This window comes from Myxocyprinus asiaticus, chromosome 35 (genome assembly GCF_019703515.2).
Source record: "Myxocyprinus asiaticus isolate MX2 ecotype Aquarium Trade chromosome 35, UBuf_Myxa_2, whole genome shotgun sequence".
NCBI lineage: Eukaryota > Metazoa > Chordata > Actinopteri > Cypriniformes > Catostomidae > Myxocyprinus > Myxocyprinus asiaticus.
The window spans coordinates 40,495,590-40,511,641 of record NC_059378.1 but is presented as its reverse complement, the minus strand read 5'-3'; the positions used below and the strand labels follow the sequence as shown (position 1 = coordinate 40,511,641).

General features: G+C 37.5%; 1 protein-coding gene across 7 annotated transcripts in view; it reads left to right on the top strand.

Annotated features, from left to right (window-relative positions):
- The window catches only part of LOC127426023 (CSC1-like protein 2), an 86,686-nt gene that overhangs the window by 4,554 nt on the left and 66,080 nt on the right, over nucleotides 1–16,052 (top strand). Inside the window, exon 1 of one of the 7 annotated variants that reach the window (XM_051672460.1) lies at nucleotides 1,119–1,135. The exons of the other annotated variants lie outside the window; for them this stretch is intronic. The gene's annotated coding sequence lies outside the window, so the exon portion shown is untranslated. Of the gene's footprint in view, nucleotides 1–1,118; nucleotides 1,136–16,052 lie in introns of those variants that run through there. 7 annotated transcript variants of the gene reach the window in all.

The window sequence follows — 16,052 nt, the reverse complement described above, 5'->3', positions numbered from 1 at the left end:
CTGGGCTGGTATTTGATAGGTTGTGGGTTCAAACCCCAGAGGGGGCAATTGATGAGCTACCACCATTGTGCTATTGACTAAAACACTTAACCCTAGGTTACTCCTGGGGGACCTGAAATGATGTACTGTAATTCACTTTGAATTAAATGCATTTACTCATTAGGCAGATGCCAAGTTGGCTAAATTGTCAACTTGTGCACTCAGCTGATCCTGAAACTATTATTGAATTGTCCACTGAAGTCCTGCAGACTTGATTCAGTACCTCGCTGCATACTTTATCGTTATAAACGCTTAATTTGGAGGATAACACCTGGTAGACTCTTAAAGGTGCTATATGTAATATTTTTACTGTACTAAATCATAAAATGACCATAATATGTCATTAGAGAATTAGGAAACGTGCTAAGTTGAAATACTAGCTTCTCTTATAACAATGCTACAGCCAGTATATTCTACTTTGAAGTTTCCATTCCGGGCCAGTAATTTCGGTTTATGTTTTGGACTGTGTGATCCCACCCACTGCCCTCTCACCAATAGTATTTAGACACCGCTGAAGCCAGCAAACGAACTGGATCAGAGATGATAGATTCCACCCGACATAAAAAGCCTCACCATCCGTCTAAAAACCACCATGACAAGAGGCGTAGTAAAACAAGGATAAATACTGGAGACGCCTTTGGAAGATGGAGACAGCTTAAAGCCCAGAAATCCTTTAAAACGGATGCTGAGTTGGCTAATTAGCGTGTCAACATTCTGGCAACCCGCAAGAGCTTTGAGTCTGGGCCGGGGCAGACAACTCTCCAATATTTTGAATTTGGACTGCAGTACCCATTTCAAACGCTTGTTGTCAGTCTTACATATAGCACCTTTTAACGGCTAAAAAATACATTCAAACAGTTACTTTATGATTCCCACCCCTAATTAATTATATGTCCCAAAGCTGTCTTGTTGCTTTGCATTTTACAGCCCTAAATCACACTTTTGGAGTGTTTGGGTAATGTGATTACAGTGTGTTGCTCTTGTTTGTTGTTAGCTCCGTCTCTCAATAATGCGACAATGTTTGAGATGTTCTTTTAGGCCCCGTTTCCACCTGGTATTACGATGCGTTTCGGGTGATCCGATCACATGTGGTGAGGTGAGACATATCACTGTTTACACCTGGTCACTTAAATGCGTCTTCTGTGACCACTTGTGTTCAGATTTGGAGGGGAGGGTCTCTGTTTCATGACGACATACATCAGTCACTGTCAGTGTGTTACTGCATGATATTAAAGCGCAACAAAGTCAGAAAAGACAAAGAAAGCATGAAAAAAATGGTGTGCTGTTTCTCCCAGATGCAATGAAATTTAATCTAAGCACAAACGCAACATGTTAAGCAGAATTATCCGTTATTTTAGTGTATTACCTGTATTAAAGGAGCTTCAGGTGTTCGTATCTGTGTTGATATTAGACAAACTGAAGAAGATCTTTGAGGCTCTCGTGATTGTGTATATATCAGCTTTTTTAAATTGTCCGATAAGACGGTTATTTCCCTTTAAAGCTGCTCGTAAACAGCAAAGTTGTTTTAGTGCAGCGGTTGATTGACAGATGAAGGGTGGCGCTTCACTGCTGCCGGGACACATTCAGGATGGATTAGCGTTTGCACCTCAAATGTGATATGGTCAACACAGTTGAGTTTTTCAATACATTCTTATGTGGTTTTTGTGATCTGATTACAAAATATTTTGGACCCCGTTTAGACCTGTATTTAGGGCTGAATATGTGATCGGATCACCCGAAATGCATCTTAATACCAGGTGGAAACGGGGTCTATGAATCAGGCTAAGACTAAGCTTAAAGTTACTTTTAGCTTCTTTATAAAAAGCTTCTACTCTTAAGTCCTATGCTTTGCTAAGAAAGATATGACACTTAAGTCAAAGCTAAAGAAGTTTTGAGAAGTTTTATATACACGGCCCTTGGTTGGTGATTTCTGTGGAAATACAGTCTTTTTCTTTATTTGTCCGCCTGAATGCGAAAGAACAACATTGGCTAAAAAAAAAATAAAAAAAAATAAAAGGCGCAAGTTTGCGATTGGACCATTTGGCTAAACAAAAGAAGATGGGGAGTGTTTGAACACAAGTTTTATTATTTTTGCAATTCAGTTTGATGCCACCTGGGGTGTCGAAAGTGCAACTGCACCTTTAAAATTAAGACATAATACATTTATAATAATAACTGATTTTACGTTAAATTACAAACTTGATGAAACCCAAACTTTTACGCTAACAACTGACCCAAAACAGTTTGATGGATGCTGTGAGGCTTTGGTCGAAGCCACAAACTAGGTCTTTACAAAGCAAGTGAATGGTGGCCAGAACTCTGAAGGTCCAAAAAGCACAAAGGCAGCATAAAAGTAATCCATAAGACTCCAGTGGTTAAATTCATCTCTTCAGAAGCGATATGATAGGGGTTTGTGAGAAACAGATCAATATTGAAGTCCTTTTTTTAAGTCCTTTATGTGCTTTTTGGACCTTCAAACTTATGGTGACCATTTATTTGCATATTCTTCTAAAAACTTTGTTTGTGTTCTGCAGAAGAAAGAAAGTTATACACATCTGGGATGGCATGAGGGTGAGTAAATGAGAGAATTTTCATTTTTGGGTGAACTATCCCTTTAAGGTTAGGAAGGTAGGTTTTTTTGGATTTAAAACTTCATACTTCTACATCTAAACTTACTGGCAAGGTTAAAGGTCATTGTACCATGGTCTTTGCGATGAAAACAAAAATTAGTTTAGATACAGTAGGTCTCTATCTTCCTCTATAACAGCCCTCATCCTGTGTCTGTGAGATAGCAGAGGGACTGTTTGGGTAAGATAACCCAGCGTGTACGGTCACATGATACCCAGCAGCATGGCCTATGTGTCTGTCAGATTCAGCTGTGCTGACAACTGATCTGTCGCCTGCTAGCAACAAACTGCACTGCTGCGTCATTCTGTATGCATAACATGTTGTTTATGATGTTTCCAGGATTGTGTGTATTGTGTATCTCATTTACTCACTTCTTTCTTCAGTGGAGCACAGAAGATGTTAGTAGGCAGAATGTGAGCCTCAGTCACCATTCACTTTCAATGTATGGAAAAAAAGATGCACTGAAAGTGAAAAGTAACTAATGCTGGATTTCCATCCAAAATGATTAGCATTTTTTGAGCACATTTCTAAAAATTCGACTTAACAAAATACGAATTGTTGTGCGTTTCTATCCACTACGTAATGCGCATTATCATGAGGGAGCAGCTGAATGACCTCTCTCTGCTTTGGGGACCGTTTTATTTGCAAGATTGGAGCAAGTATCTCATTTTATTAAATGCATCCATGAGACACCGCAGAATAAGTGTAATATCTGATATAATGTGGGCTGAAATAGCTGCGATGTCCACACACTGCCAGTCTCCACATACCTGGGAGCGCCTGCTCTCAAAACTGTCCTGGCGGATTGTGAAGACCCACTTTATTGACCAGCTGTTGGTTTAAACACTTCCGAATGACAAGCGCTATGTTCAAAGAATTGTGTGCCAATGTCGGACCTTTCAGTGTGCTAGTCACATCAAGCTATCGCACACTCACAACACAGGTACGAATGGTGAAAACACGTCATCGTTTTGCGGATAAACCGTTTCCATCACCTTAATGTGCAGTTTAACTAATGCGAAACTCTAGAAAATGCATCTCCTCTTAGCGCATTCAATTTTAAGCGAATTTAGAAAGTTTATTTGCATATCAAGCGTTTCCATTCAGGATTTCTTATGTGCAATTTCAAAATGCGCATAAAAATAGTTTGATGGAAACCCACCTTATGACTAATACTCTACCTAACATCTCCTTTTGTGTTCCACAGAAGAAAGTAAGTCATATGGGTTTGGAATGACATGAGGGTGAGTAAATCATGACAGGATTGACCTCTTTAAAAAGTGAGATCAGTCATTGATAAATCCTGGACATAATCTGCTACTATACACATAATTTGAGTCATTTTGTGGTTCCTCTTCTGGGAGACTTTTAGGTTTTTGTGTTAATAGAAAAACAGGACTAACCTGTAATTGCTACTTTTGTCTGAGAAACGAGCCAGATATTTTTAATGAATTTTCATTTTGACAAATGTATGACAAATTGCTTATGTTCCTCATTTGTAAGTCCCTTTGGATAAAAGCATCTGCTAAATGACTAAATGTAAATGTGTCATTTTCATATATGACATGAGACTTATGACATCTCTAATTACATAGACTGGCACTCGGGGAACTTTGACAAACTAATCTCACTGTGAATTCGGCAACTGTTGGTCGAAAGTTTTGCTGCTGAAGTCGGTCTGTGCTTACTGAAATGCGAATCACTGCCTCCCTGTGGCCAAAGCTGGAAGTGTTGTTGAACACATGGGCACGTGTGAGCTCCAGTTTTCAGGTGAAATGTCCACAGGGTGGCGCCTAAAGCATATTTTGTATTTTTAGTTATAATTGATGTAAATACAGACAATAGAATGCATATTTTAATAACCCTACTCCCTAACCCAAACCCTAAACCTAACCATCAGTGGAGTAAAAATGTAATCTTAGGCTACATTAATCCAGATAAATTTGAAAACAGCATTTTAGTTTTCGAAACGTTCTCCGTCCACCCTGCCGTTTTCCAAAAGTTGCTCATCCACACTGAAACGTCTGATAACACTAAACTCCTGAAATGCAATTGTCCTCGTGTTCCGCCACCGAAGAGCACTTCCGAGTAAACTTCCTGTCGCCTTTGAAGAAATGCAATGTGAAGGTTGTACAAAAATAAAAATGCTACCAAAGTGAATAGCAGGCACAACAATGCACTACTACAACAAGGGACAATCTTGATTGTTTCGGGTTGAATGGATCACATGATTGCGTCACATGACATCAAATACATCATCGTTTTCAAATATCTCCTATCCACACTACAATGCGAAGACTGTTTTTCAAATGTATCCACTTGGGAGAGCATTTTAGAAAAGCTCAGTTTTCACTGGACACAAATGCCATCTCAGGCTACGTCCACATTAATCTGGATACATTTGAAAACTGCGTTTTTGTTTTTTGAAAAGCTCTGTCCACACTGCCATTTTAATCATTTTCCAAAAGTTGTTCATCCACACTGAAACGTATGAAAACTCTTAAATCCCCTTAGTGTGCATGCGAAAAATCGCCATTCCATGTGCGACCTGAAACGCAATTATCCTCGCGTTCCGTCGCCGGACAGCAATTCCGAATAAACTTCCCGTCACCTTTGAAATAATGCAGTGTGAATGTTTTACAAAGTAGCATTTATATGTAACAGAACTATCAAAGTGAATATCAGACACAACAACGGCGCCAGAACATGGGCCGCCATCTTGATTGTTTTGGGTTGAATGGATCACCTGACTGCGTCACATGACAACAAATACGTCATCGTTTTCAGATATTTCCGTTTTCCCTGTCCACACTACAACACGAAGATGACGTGTTCAAATTTATCCACTTGAGAGAGCGTTTTCAAAAAGCTCCTTTTTCGCTGTCAGAAATGGCATCAGTGTGGACGGAAGGCCAAAACGTAGAGAAAAAGATGCATTTTCAAACGAAAAGGTTACTGTGGACGTGGCCTTCGAGTGAAAATGCAACCTCAAATCAAGCTCACTGTTGTTGTTGTTGTTTTTCAGTTTGTTTTTTGGGGCTGTTTTATCATCTGTCAAGTGAAAATCGTTAATCTGATTGCTTTTATAAAGAAATTGCACACCTCTCATCAACATGCTGCATGATGTGCAATATAATTTATGTCTGTAGAACAAGGAATCTTTCAGGGAATTCCTTCTGGTCCAAAGCTCAGATTTTGGGGCATCTGCTGAGGTCAGGAACTTAATGTCTGTCCACACGGCTCTGATAAATGACCAGCTGTGAGCTGCTTCAGCTGAGCTTCAGTATATCGATAATCCTATAAAAACAGATGCATCAAGTGGTTTTGGCGGATTGCAGGGAAATGCTTGCAGAAGGAAGACACCATACGAGACGAAAAGCATATGAATGAAATGCTTAAGGTTGTAATTTGATTAGTTCATTAGATGTTGTAGATTTCATATGGGACATGTGATGTTGTTTAGATAACTCGATTGAAGTGAAGCGGTGCTGGACATTACTGAACAGATTCAATTATCAGAAAAATTTTTGTGTGAATTTTTCAGTTCACCCAAAAATTTAAATACTGTCATAATTGACTTGCCCATGTTTAAAATTCAACAGACAGACTTCCATGGAACACAAAAGCAGATGTTAGCCCAAATGGCAGCATCACACTTATAAAAAATCTGAAGTTCTGGCAAACCTGCTGCAAACTTGCCACAAATTTCCCACTCAATATTTTGACTTAAATAAGCTTGCGATTCACAGTAAATGTTTGCCAGAAGTTTGCAACTCTTATTGGTGAACCTGCAGCAATCCATTGGCGACAATGCAGAGTTTGAGGCAAGTTTGCCAGAACTCTCGATTTTTGTCATGGCATTCACCATTCACTTTCATTGTATGGAAAAATATGCAATGGAGGTTAACATGAAACATGTTTAGACAAACACAGACATTATAGAATACATGTGAATGTGAACACGATTGTTTTTACACAGTGTTGTTATGGAAGCCATAAATGTTCACGGTAAAAATTTAACAGTTTCTTAATTAACCAAGAGTTTATCGATATTTTACCCATTGTTTTGTTGCAAGGATGTGTGTGTGTTTGTTCACATGGAAGTAATCAGGATGGACTATAATTGGATTTGTGCTCATAAGACAAACCACAGGCCTTAGAGCCAAACTCTAACGTTGTTAGTTTTCAGGTCAAGTTATTTATGACCCAGATTGCATTTCATGGAAGATGGTGAGACCAGGATTAATTATATATGGCATAAAACATGATTAAAATTGAATGTGAACTTGAAAAGTACTGGATTGGAAAATAATTAACTTTCCAATCCTTTCCTACAAAATGTATTTTTGCTTTTTTCAAATCCAAGAAAATCCACCTTTTGGAAGCTTTGAACAGAAAGTTCTGTTTGTTTGTTTGTTTGTTTAATTAGTTTGCATGGTACAATCTGTTGTTACGAATGAGACGCATCCAACTTACACTCATGACAACATGTAACAATTCGTACCAGATGACGAAATCGTAAGGTATCCTACGACTTTTATAGAGACCAACCAATCATCAAACAAAATTTCAAATCAAGACTGATGTACAGTATGTCAGTAACCTGTAATACGCTTCCCTCGTCTCATTTCAAATCCAGATGTCGTTTTTCTTCCATGGTACATACAACACAATTGACTTCCATTGTAAGTGTCTCACTGTAACATTGATTTTTGCTTTTTTAAAGAAAATGAGGGACGAGTTAAATACATTTTTGTTGTAATCAACATTATGCCACAAATGCTGTCGATTGAGCTAAACTTGTTTTGAACCCGGAATATTCCTTTAATTTTTATATATGGGAGTACAGTTTGTACTAGAGCTGTAAGAATTTACACATTAATGCATGTGATTAATTTAAAAAAATGTAACGCGTTAATTTTTCTTAATCGCGATTAACACAAGCCCACTTTATATTAGATGGTCTTAACTACTATGTACCTAATCATTTGATACAATGTACTTATTATGTACATACATGTTGTTGCATTGTAATTATATTTAAAGTACTTGCATTTAATTACATTTGTAGTTACATTGTTAACTTTACCCCTAACCCAACCCTTACTCCTAATCCTAAACCTACCCTTACCTCAACCTCAGTAGCAGCAAATGTGGGCATTTTACAGAACAACATGTAAATACATATTCTTGTATGTATTTAATGTTAGTACATAGTAGTTTCGGCCACCTAATATAAAGTGAGACCATAACACATTTACCGTTAATACAGCATAAATAAAATGATGGAGAAAGGAGCTTTTAACACTATTTGATGTACAAAACAAGCCCAGATGGGACTTGTGATAGAAATCAAGTATTTTTCAGCCTTTGTAAGGCGCATTTTAATTACTACAGAAGCACGTCAAGTCTTAACTATCACCTAAACACAGAATGAGACGAGTTCACAGCGACATTTGACACTGGCATTGATGACATGAATCATGAACGTGGCTTTATGATTGCTGTAACAAAGCGGATAGCCACAGTCTACCAGCAGATTAATATTGTGTAGGGTGAGTTGAAGAGATTTAATTCCCATTGCAAAAAATATGCACCCTATGTGGAGACTAGTTCTTTCAATTAGTCAAACTCCCACTTAGACTTTTGGAAATGTTTAATATTACTTAAATTTGTGCTATTTTAGTGCATTTCTATCTTTATACTGTGGAAAATGTTAATAAAACATTATATTGTTACATATTGTTTTCTTTCCCAAGATAGAAATAAATGCTTTATATACACTTTTCCTGTCAAAGTGTCAAATTTCAGCACTTTCAACATCTGTGATTAATCACGATTAACAATTTAAATCGACTGACAGCACTAGTTTAGACTGCATAAGCCATCTTGCCAATTTCTTATGATTTCGCTATCTATTATGACAACTTGTCATGAGACTGAGTTGGAGGTATCACTCGGACGGAGTTCTCTCTAATTTCTTACAATGTTTATTCCACTGCCCTTTCTTTCTCACCTCGTGCCATATAGTAGGAGTGAAAATAGAAACATTTGTTTGCTTTTTACAACAGAAAGTGGGTTAGTGGGTGCAACGTCAAAAAGTAACCACAACAAAAGTCCCAACAGAACTCAACCCATAAGGATACAGAATTTTTTGCATCATGCTTTTTGCTTTCTTTCCACAAAAACGAATTCAGAACAATCACATCTCTCCTAAATTCAGCTTTACATTTCAGAGGTTTAAGAAGTGAAATCAAAGACAAAACATTCAGGCGTGTGTTTCTGAAGGGCCGAGGAATGATCAGACTTCTAAGACCATGCTAGTTGCCAAAAAGCATCATGTTGCAAGGTTATTGTTAATAGGATAAAGATACACTGATGTTGAGAGTGACAATGAACACCTGATCTGGTTTAACCCGATCCATTTTTCTGGAAACAAACATGCTGACATGGTTTCAGTTATCAGAGAATTGAGAATGTTCTACCTTCACATAATTAAAACAGGCCCTGCAGGAAGACAAACTAACACATTCTGTAGAGAATTGTCATTATCATGAAGCTGAGAGTACCAAAGAATGAGCAAAATAAGAATGTGCCTTGTATAAAGTTCAGTAGTGACCACATTAATAATTCTTCAATAAAGAGTTTTAATTCTTGAACCAAACCAACCAGTGCAAAACGCTATCTCGGGCCTCCGAGTCGCGGCCGGTGTTGTTGGACAGGCCTCGGCGAGACGTGTCGGTTCCCCAAATTTGGTGTCCCCGGGCCTCTCGGTTCCTGAGGTATGGCCATTCAAAATGTCCTCCTCCAGCAAAGGTGTAATCTGAGGCCCGTATCTTGGGTCCCCGGTGGGTCAGAGAGTCGAGGCCGGGCTGGTTGTAGGGTCTCGGGGAGTCATAGGACGGTCCGGTTCCGGAGACAGGATGCCAAACGCACTTCGACACATCTGTGGAAAGGTTCCTTTGTGGGAAGGCTGGTCTCATGGGAAAGGGCTCAGGTGGACTGTTCGAAACAACCGACTCGGAGTCCGTGGTCGGTCCGGTCCGGGAGATATGGCCGCCCGCTGGCCTGCGGGTGGTTCCAAGCCACTATGTCCGGACTCCCTCGGGCTAGGGAGTCGAGGCCGGGCTCGTCGGAAATTAGTAGCTGGTTTTAGTAAGAGTTAGGCCTGTTGCGATTATTAAATAACCTTCTGATCATGGTTAGAACAAATAACCGCGATATTGTGCACTTCAAATTCCAATCACATTTTAATGCCCAAATAAGGGAATTTTAAGCGAATATAAAATGCCATCAATGGCGCTTTTGAACTTATAGAGTCACTGAGCCGCCCCGCAGATGTCAACCAGAGCAGCCCCTGTCCGGAAGAGCGCCTGATGCACCCCGTCAGCAGAGGCTTGTGCCGAACTCCCGCGAAAATATAAACAAACAAATATAAACTTTGACAGTGAACGCAAAGCGCTCCAGTTTCACTTTCTGTGATCTTGTAATGGCAAATATTCCTGCTCATAACAGGTTAATATACTGTACGCACTTATGCAGTGTCAGGGGCGCAACTATACATTTATTGAGGGGTATGAAACATCAATGTTGGCGCCCCCACTCCAACAAATACACACACACAGTACAACACAGATAAAAAGCCAAAAACCCATAGGCAAATTATGTGGCCTTTGGAGCCCTTTAACAAGTGAAGGTGACAAAAAATGTGACATCTAGAACGGAACCATTAATAACTCAAGACTTTTGAAACTGCTTCAAATTGTAACGAATATTACGATTCGAAACTCAATAAAAAAAAAAAAACGTATTCAAATGAATATTTGTTTGTTTTTAAATCAAGAATTCAATAAAAAAAGATACAACCTACTGTCATGTACAACAACGAACAGTCATGTACATAGCAATGAAACCATTTGGTTATAAAAAAAAAATAATATATATGTATTTATTAATTTAATGTTATCTGCATTGATATATTCCATTAAAAAAAATAAAAAATAAAGAAGAGGCTTAATTGTTCAACATGATTGATTCTGCAGCCTCTCCATCACACATTTCTTTGCCCAATTTTTGGGATTTAGTCAATAATTGATCCAGGTGTTGTTTAATAATTCCTGAGGTAATAATTTACTCACACCACATCTAATGGTTTCTCACATCGTGTTTGAGATCGAAACAACATGCGAAGGTAAAGCGGAGCAACATTAGTTAACATTATGAAGAAGAGCCCAAGTAATATATTGGACTTTAACAACTTTTTTTAACAAGCTTTTCTCTCAAAATGTAAAGCAATTGAATGCCAATTCCCAAACATACTGTGACTCTATCATAACCGTGGCAGAAAGATACTTGGAAATGAACTTATGTTTATATTAGCTGGCCATCTGTATGTCTCGGCAATGTTAAATGTCTGTTAACTTAAGATTTTCAGTGATAAAGTGACAAATTAAGCCTACCAATCTCTCTTTATCCACTTGGACCTTGTTTTCTTCATTTTAATGCACTGTTTTTCATGTTCCATCTTCCTTTTTCTGTTCTGCGCCCCAGAACGCATTCCCCCTCTCACCATTTTTGTCATAGTCAGAGCAACATTGGCAGGCCGAGGCTGAGCGGTAGCTATGAAGGTACCTCTTGATAAGATAAAATAAAAAATAAAATGCATATTTGAAACCATTTAAAATGCAAAGGAAATTGTAAATAAATTAAATTAAATCAAATAAAAGATAAATAAAATACATCCTTTCATTATTGTTTAAAATTGTGCTTTTGGTTATTTGTAAAGTATTATAGGAGATTTAAGAAGTAATTAAAAAAGTATATACATTATATAAAGATTTAAATCCATAAAAGGAAATCATATACCCCTATTTTATTATTTGATTTATATATTTGAAGTTAAATATGTAAAAAAAGACTGAAGGTTTATGAAACACACTTGCACCTTAAGAAATATGACCATTTAGTTGACAACTAATCGTGAAAGCCCTAAAAGTGACAATTAATCGTCATAATCGCAATTATTTGTTTGACAATTAATCGTCAGCCAAATTTCATAATCGTGACAGCCCTAGTAAGAGTAGTATGTCATTTTCAAGCTGGTTGGTTTGGTTCAAAATTTAAATACTTGTATTGATGTAAATATATCAATTAATTATTAATAACAAGATAAAGTGTGGGTGATTATTATTTCTTACTATTTTTTTTAAAATTATTATTATTACTACCACTACTACAATTTTATATTGTTTCCTATATATTATCATATACATTTTAAATACTTAATTGATATGTTTATATTAATATAATTATTCATCACGTGTGGTCGAAATTACAGGTGCATCTCAATAAATTAGAATGTCGTGGAAAAGTTCATTTATTTCAGTAATTCAACTCAAATTGTGAAACTCGTGTATTATATAAATTCAATGCACACAGACTGAAGTAGTTTAAGTCTTTGGTTCTTTTAATTGTGATGATTTTGGCTCACATTTAACAAAAACCCACCAATTCACTATCTCAAAAAATTAGAATACATCATAAGACCAATAAAAAAAACATTTTTAGTGAATTGTTGGCCTTCTGGAAAGTATGTTCATTTACTGTATATGTACTCAATACTTGGTAGGGGCTCCTTTTGCTTTAATTACTGCCTCAATTCGGCGTGGCATGGAGGTGATCAGTTTGTGGCACTGATGAGGTGGTATGGAAGCCCAGGTTTCTTTGACAGTGGCCTTCAGCTCATCTGCATTTTTTGGTCTCTTGTTTCTCATTTTCCTCTTGACAATACCCCATAGATTCTCTATGGGGTTCAGGTCTGGTGAGTTTGCTGGCCAGTCAAGCACACCAACACCATGGTCATTTAACCAACTTCTGGTGCTTTTGGCAGTGTGGGCAGGTGCCAAATCCTGCTGGAAAATGAAATCAGCATCTTTAAAAAGCTGGTCAGCAGAAGGAAGCCTGAAGTGCTCCAAAATTTCTTGGTAAACGGGTGCAGTGACTTTGGTTTTCAAAAAACACAATGGACCAACACCAGCAGATGACATTGCACCTCAAATCATCACAGACTGTGGAAACTTAACACTGGACTTCAAGCAACTTGGGCTATGAGCTTCTCCACCCTTCCTCCAGACTCTAGGACCTTGGTTTCCAAATGAAATACAAAACTTGCTCTCATCTGAAAAAAGGACTTTGGACCACTGGGCAACAGTCCAGTTCTTCTTCTCCTTAGCCCAGGTAAGACGCCTCTGACATTGTCTGTGGTTCAGGAGTGGCTTAACAAGAGGAATACGACAACTGTAGCCAAATTCCTTGACACGTCTGTGTGTGGTGGCTCTTGATGCCTTGACCCCAGCCTCAGTCCATTCCTTGCGAAGTTCACCCAAATTCTTGAATCGATTTTGCTTGACAATCATAAGGCTGCGGTTCTCTCGGTTGGTTGTGCATCTTTATCTTCCACACTTTTTCCTTCCACTCAACTTTCTGTTAACATGCTTGGATACAGCACTCTGTGAACAGCCAGCTTCTTTGGCAATGAATGTTTGTGGCTTACCCTCCTTGTGAAGGGTGTCAATGATTGTCTTCTGGACAACTGTCAGATCAGCAGTCTTCCCCATGATTGTGTAGCCTAGTGAACCAAACTGAGAGACCATTTTGAAGGCTCAGGAAACCTTTGCAGGTGTTTTGAGTTGATTAGCTGATTGGCATGTCACCATATTCTAAATTTTTGAGATAGTGAATTGGTGGGTTTTTGTTAAATGTGAGCCAAAATCATCACAATTAAAAGAACCAAAGACTTAAACTACTTCAGTCTGTGTGCACTGAATTTATTTAATACACGAGTTTCACAATTTGAGTTGAATTACTGAAATAAATGAACTTTTCCACGACATTCTAATTTATTGAGATGCACCTGTATTTTCTTATTTTTTAGTAATTTATTAGTTTTTTTTTTTTTTTTATTACTACAACTACTACAATTTTTATATTGTGTCATATGTATTATTATTTAGATTTGAATGACTTAATTGGTTAAATGATATATTTTTATTACGATAAATACTATAAAGATAAACCATGATGCTGCAACCCCCTCGTAATTTCAAATCTGAAAAGCCTTCGTCAAAAGCAGTTTCGCTATGGATATTACGAATGGGATTTTAACTTCTTGACCCTTCTGTTGAAGTGTATTACACAATGCATATCAGTCATTTCAAATGACAATTAGTAATTGAAAACACCCTGTTAATCAACCACTATTCTGAATATTTTATGCAACATGTCGCAGTGTCTGTGGTGTAACAGCACTGATTTAGAACAAGTCACAGTGCTTTTCTGAAATCTATCTTATGTCTTACTGTAAAGATAATGAGACTATTGAACCATATTTTCCCTGAAATGTTTCCCAGTAGTGACACACTGCTTTGACTCATTGTGAGTATTTGACTTCCTGCCAGGCGGTTCTTTTGTGTCTAGTGTCTATGTGTCTCATTGAGTAACACAGAAAGGCTTTCAGGATCAGTAAGTAAGGTCAAGTCTATTTCTTATTTTCTATCTTCTGCTTGTAAGAAGCTTTGCTAAAGCAACACCAGGTTGTGGCATAATTGGGCACTGCCACAATTACGCACTGCTAAATATTTGAGCATTGCACCATTAAACTTAGGTAGAACGTAACCCAACTTATAAACTAAATATTCACGAAATCCTCCAACCAGGAGTAACAGCTGAAATACAAAAGTAGACAGATTTAATGACATCAATGAAGTCATGTTTTGCGAGGGGTATTCCAGGAACTTTCGGTTCCAAAAACTGAGGTAACTTTCAGGGTATGTTAGTAGCCATAGCAACTTACTCTCTGAACATAACCTGCTCCGGAGTAGGTTATGCTCCAGAGTTAGTTTATTTCAGGTAGATGTCAGTAAGATTCTGAGGTTGTCAGCGCATGTGTGCCCTTTTGATAGTGATACAGTGGGCATGGAAACTCTGAGCGCACGATTATACTTTTAAAGCATTATTATGGTAAAATGCAATCCTTAACACACTCCCTGGCATTTCCAGTCTCACACATGGCAGGTTTCCATTCAAAAGTGAACAAATTGTGTACATTGTGCTCTTTCTTTTAATGATAATTTTTTAACACTGTAATATTTTTTTAATGTAGAACACATTCGAAAGGTCTCCACACTCTTCACTGTAAAGAAAGGGCTTTATGTATTTATATTTAGCCTTTCTAATAAATAATTTTATTTCATTTTATTATAATTTTATTTTAACCGATCTAACGGTACACTTTTTGGGGTGTGTCGCCCAGTGTCGAGTTTCAACACATACAAAATATAGTATATAAGATATTACAATGAGTAAATGTCAATTTTTCCAGCCTCTTGTATTAGTATTTAATTATTAATTTTAGATATAGTTCCTGAATAATGCTAGTTACATAGGCTAAATATACTATTATTACGTATTGTATTTCAGTGGGGATATCATTCATTACAGCTGACAGTTATGTGAGCAAACAAGGTTTGAACATCAACCGTAACAAGATCAAACTGAAATTCACGGCTTTTTAACACTTCTGCGTTTAAATTTAAAGGTTGTTTATTGGATCAATACAGATAAACGTCATATTATACGAGTACATATTACTTTACGGAGAGCTTACGACCTAGTAGCTAAGTCTTACCTTAAGAACAGGTGGTGCAACCAAATTAAGCACTGACTTGGTTACAAACTAATTAGTAGTTACTAAGCCCTTAGTGTGAACTTTACGTCCCAACTTAAGTGAGACCTTACGCACAGCTGGTGCAACCCTACCCTGAACTCCATTATTAGACTTCTCAGTTTTGTACTGATTTCCTTTTATTTTGTTCAGTACGAGGGATGAGTCATGATGGTCGACTAATCAACTAGACATCCATCAACCCACTATTTGACAGACTATATTTTCGATTTTTATTTATTGAATGTAAATTTCTAACATTGTTCTTTGTTTAGGGATGCATCGATACAAAATTTGGTGTGCTGATACGATATTCAATTATTTTGAACATCATCTGCAGATACCGATAGTTTGCTGGATCTGATTTTATGCTTTCTTGTACAAAATCACTGCTAATTAATTACAAAACTTCCAAAGAAATTGTTTACCGATATTCAAAACACTGAAACAAAAAGCAAATTAGTAACTCACATTAACTGAATTTTTATTTTTATTTTTTTTATCCCAATTTGGAATGCCCAATTCCCAATATGCGTTTTACGTCCTTGTGGTCACGTAGAGATTCGCCTCAGTCCGGGTTGCGGAGGACGAATCTCAGTTGCCTCTGCGTCTGAGACCATCAACCCGTGCATCTTATCACATGGCTTGTTGAGCACGTTGCCAT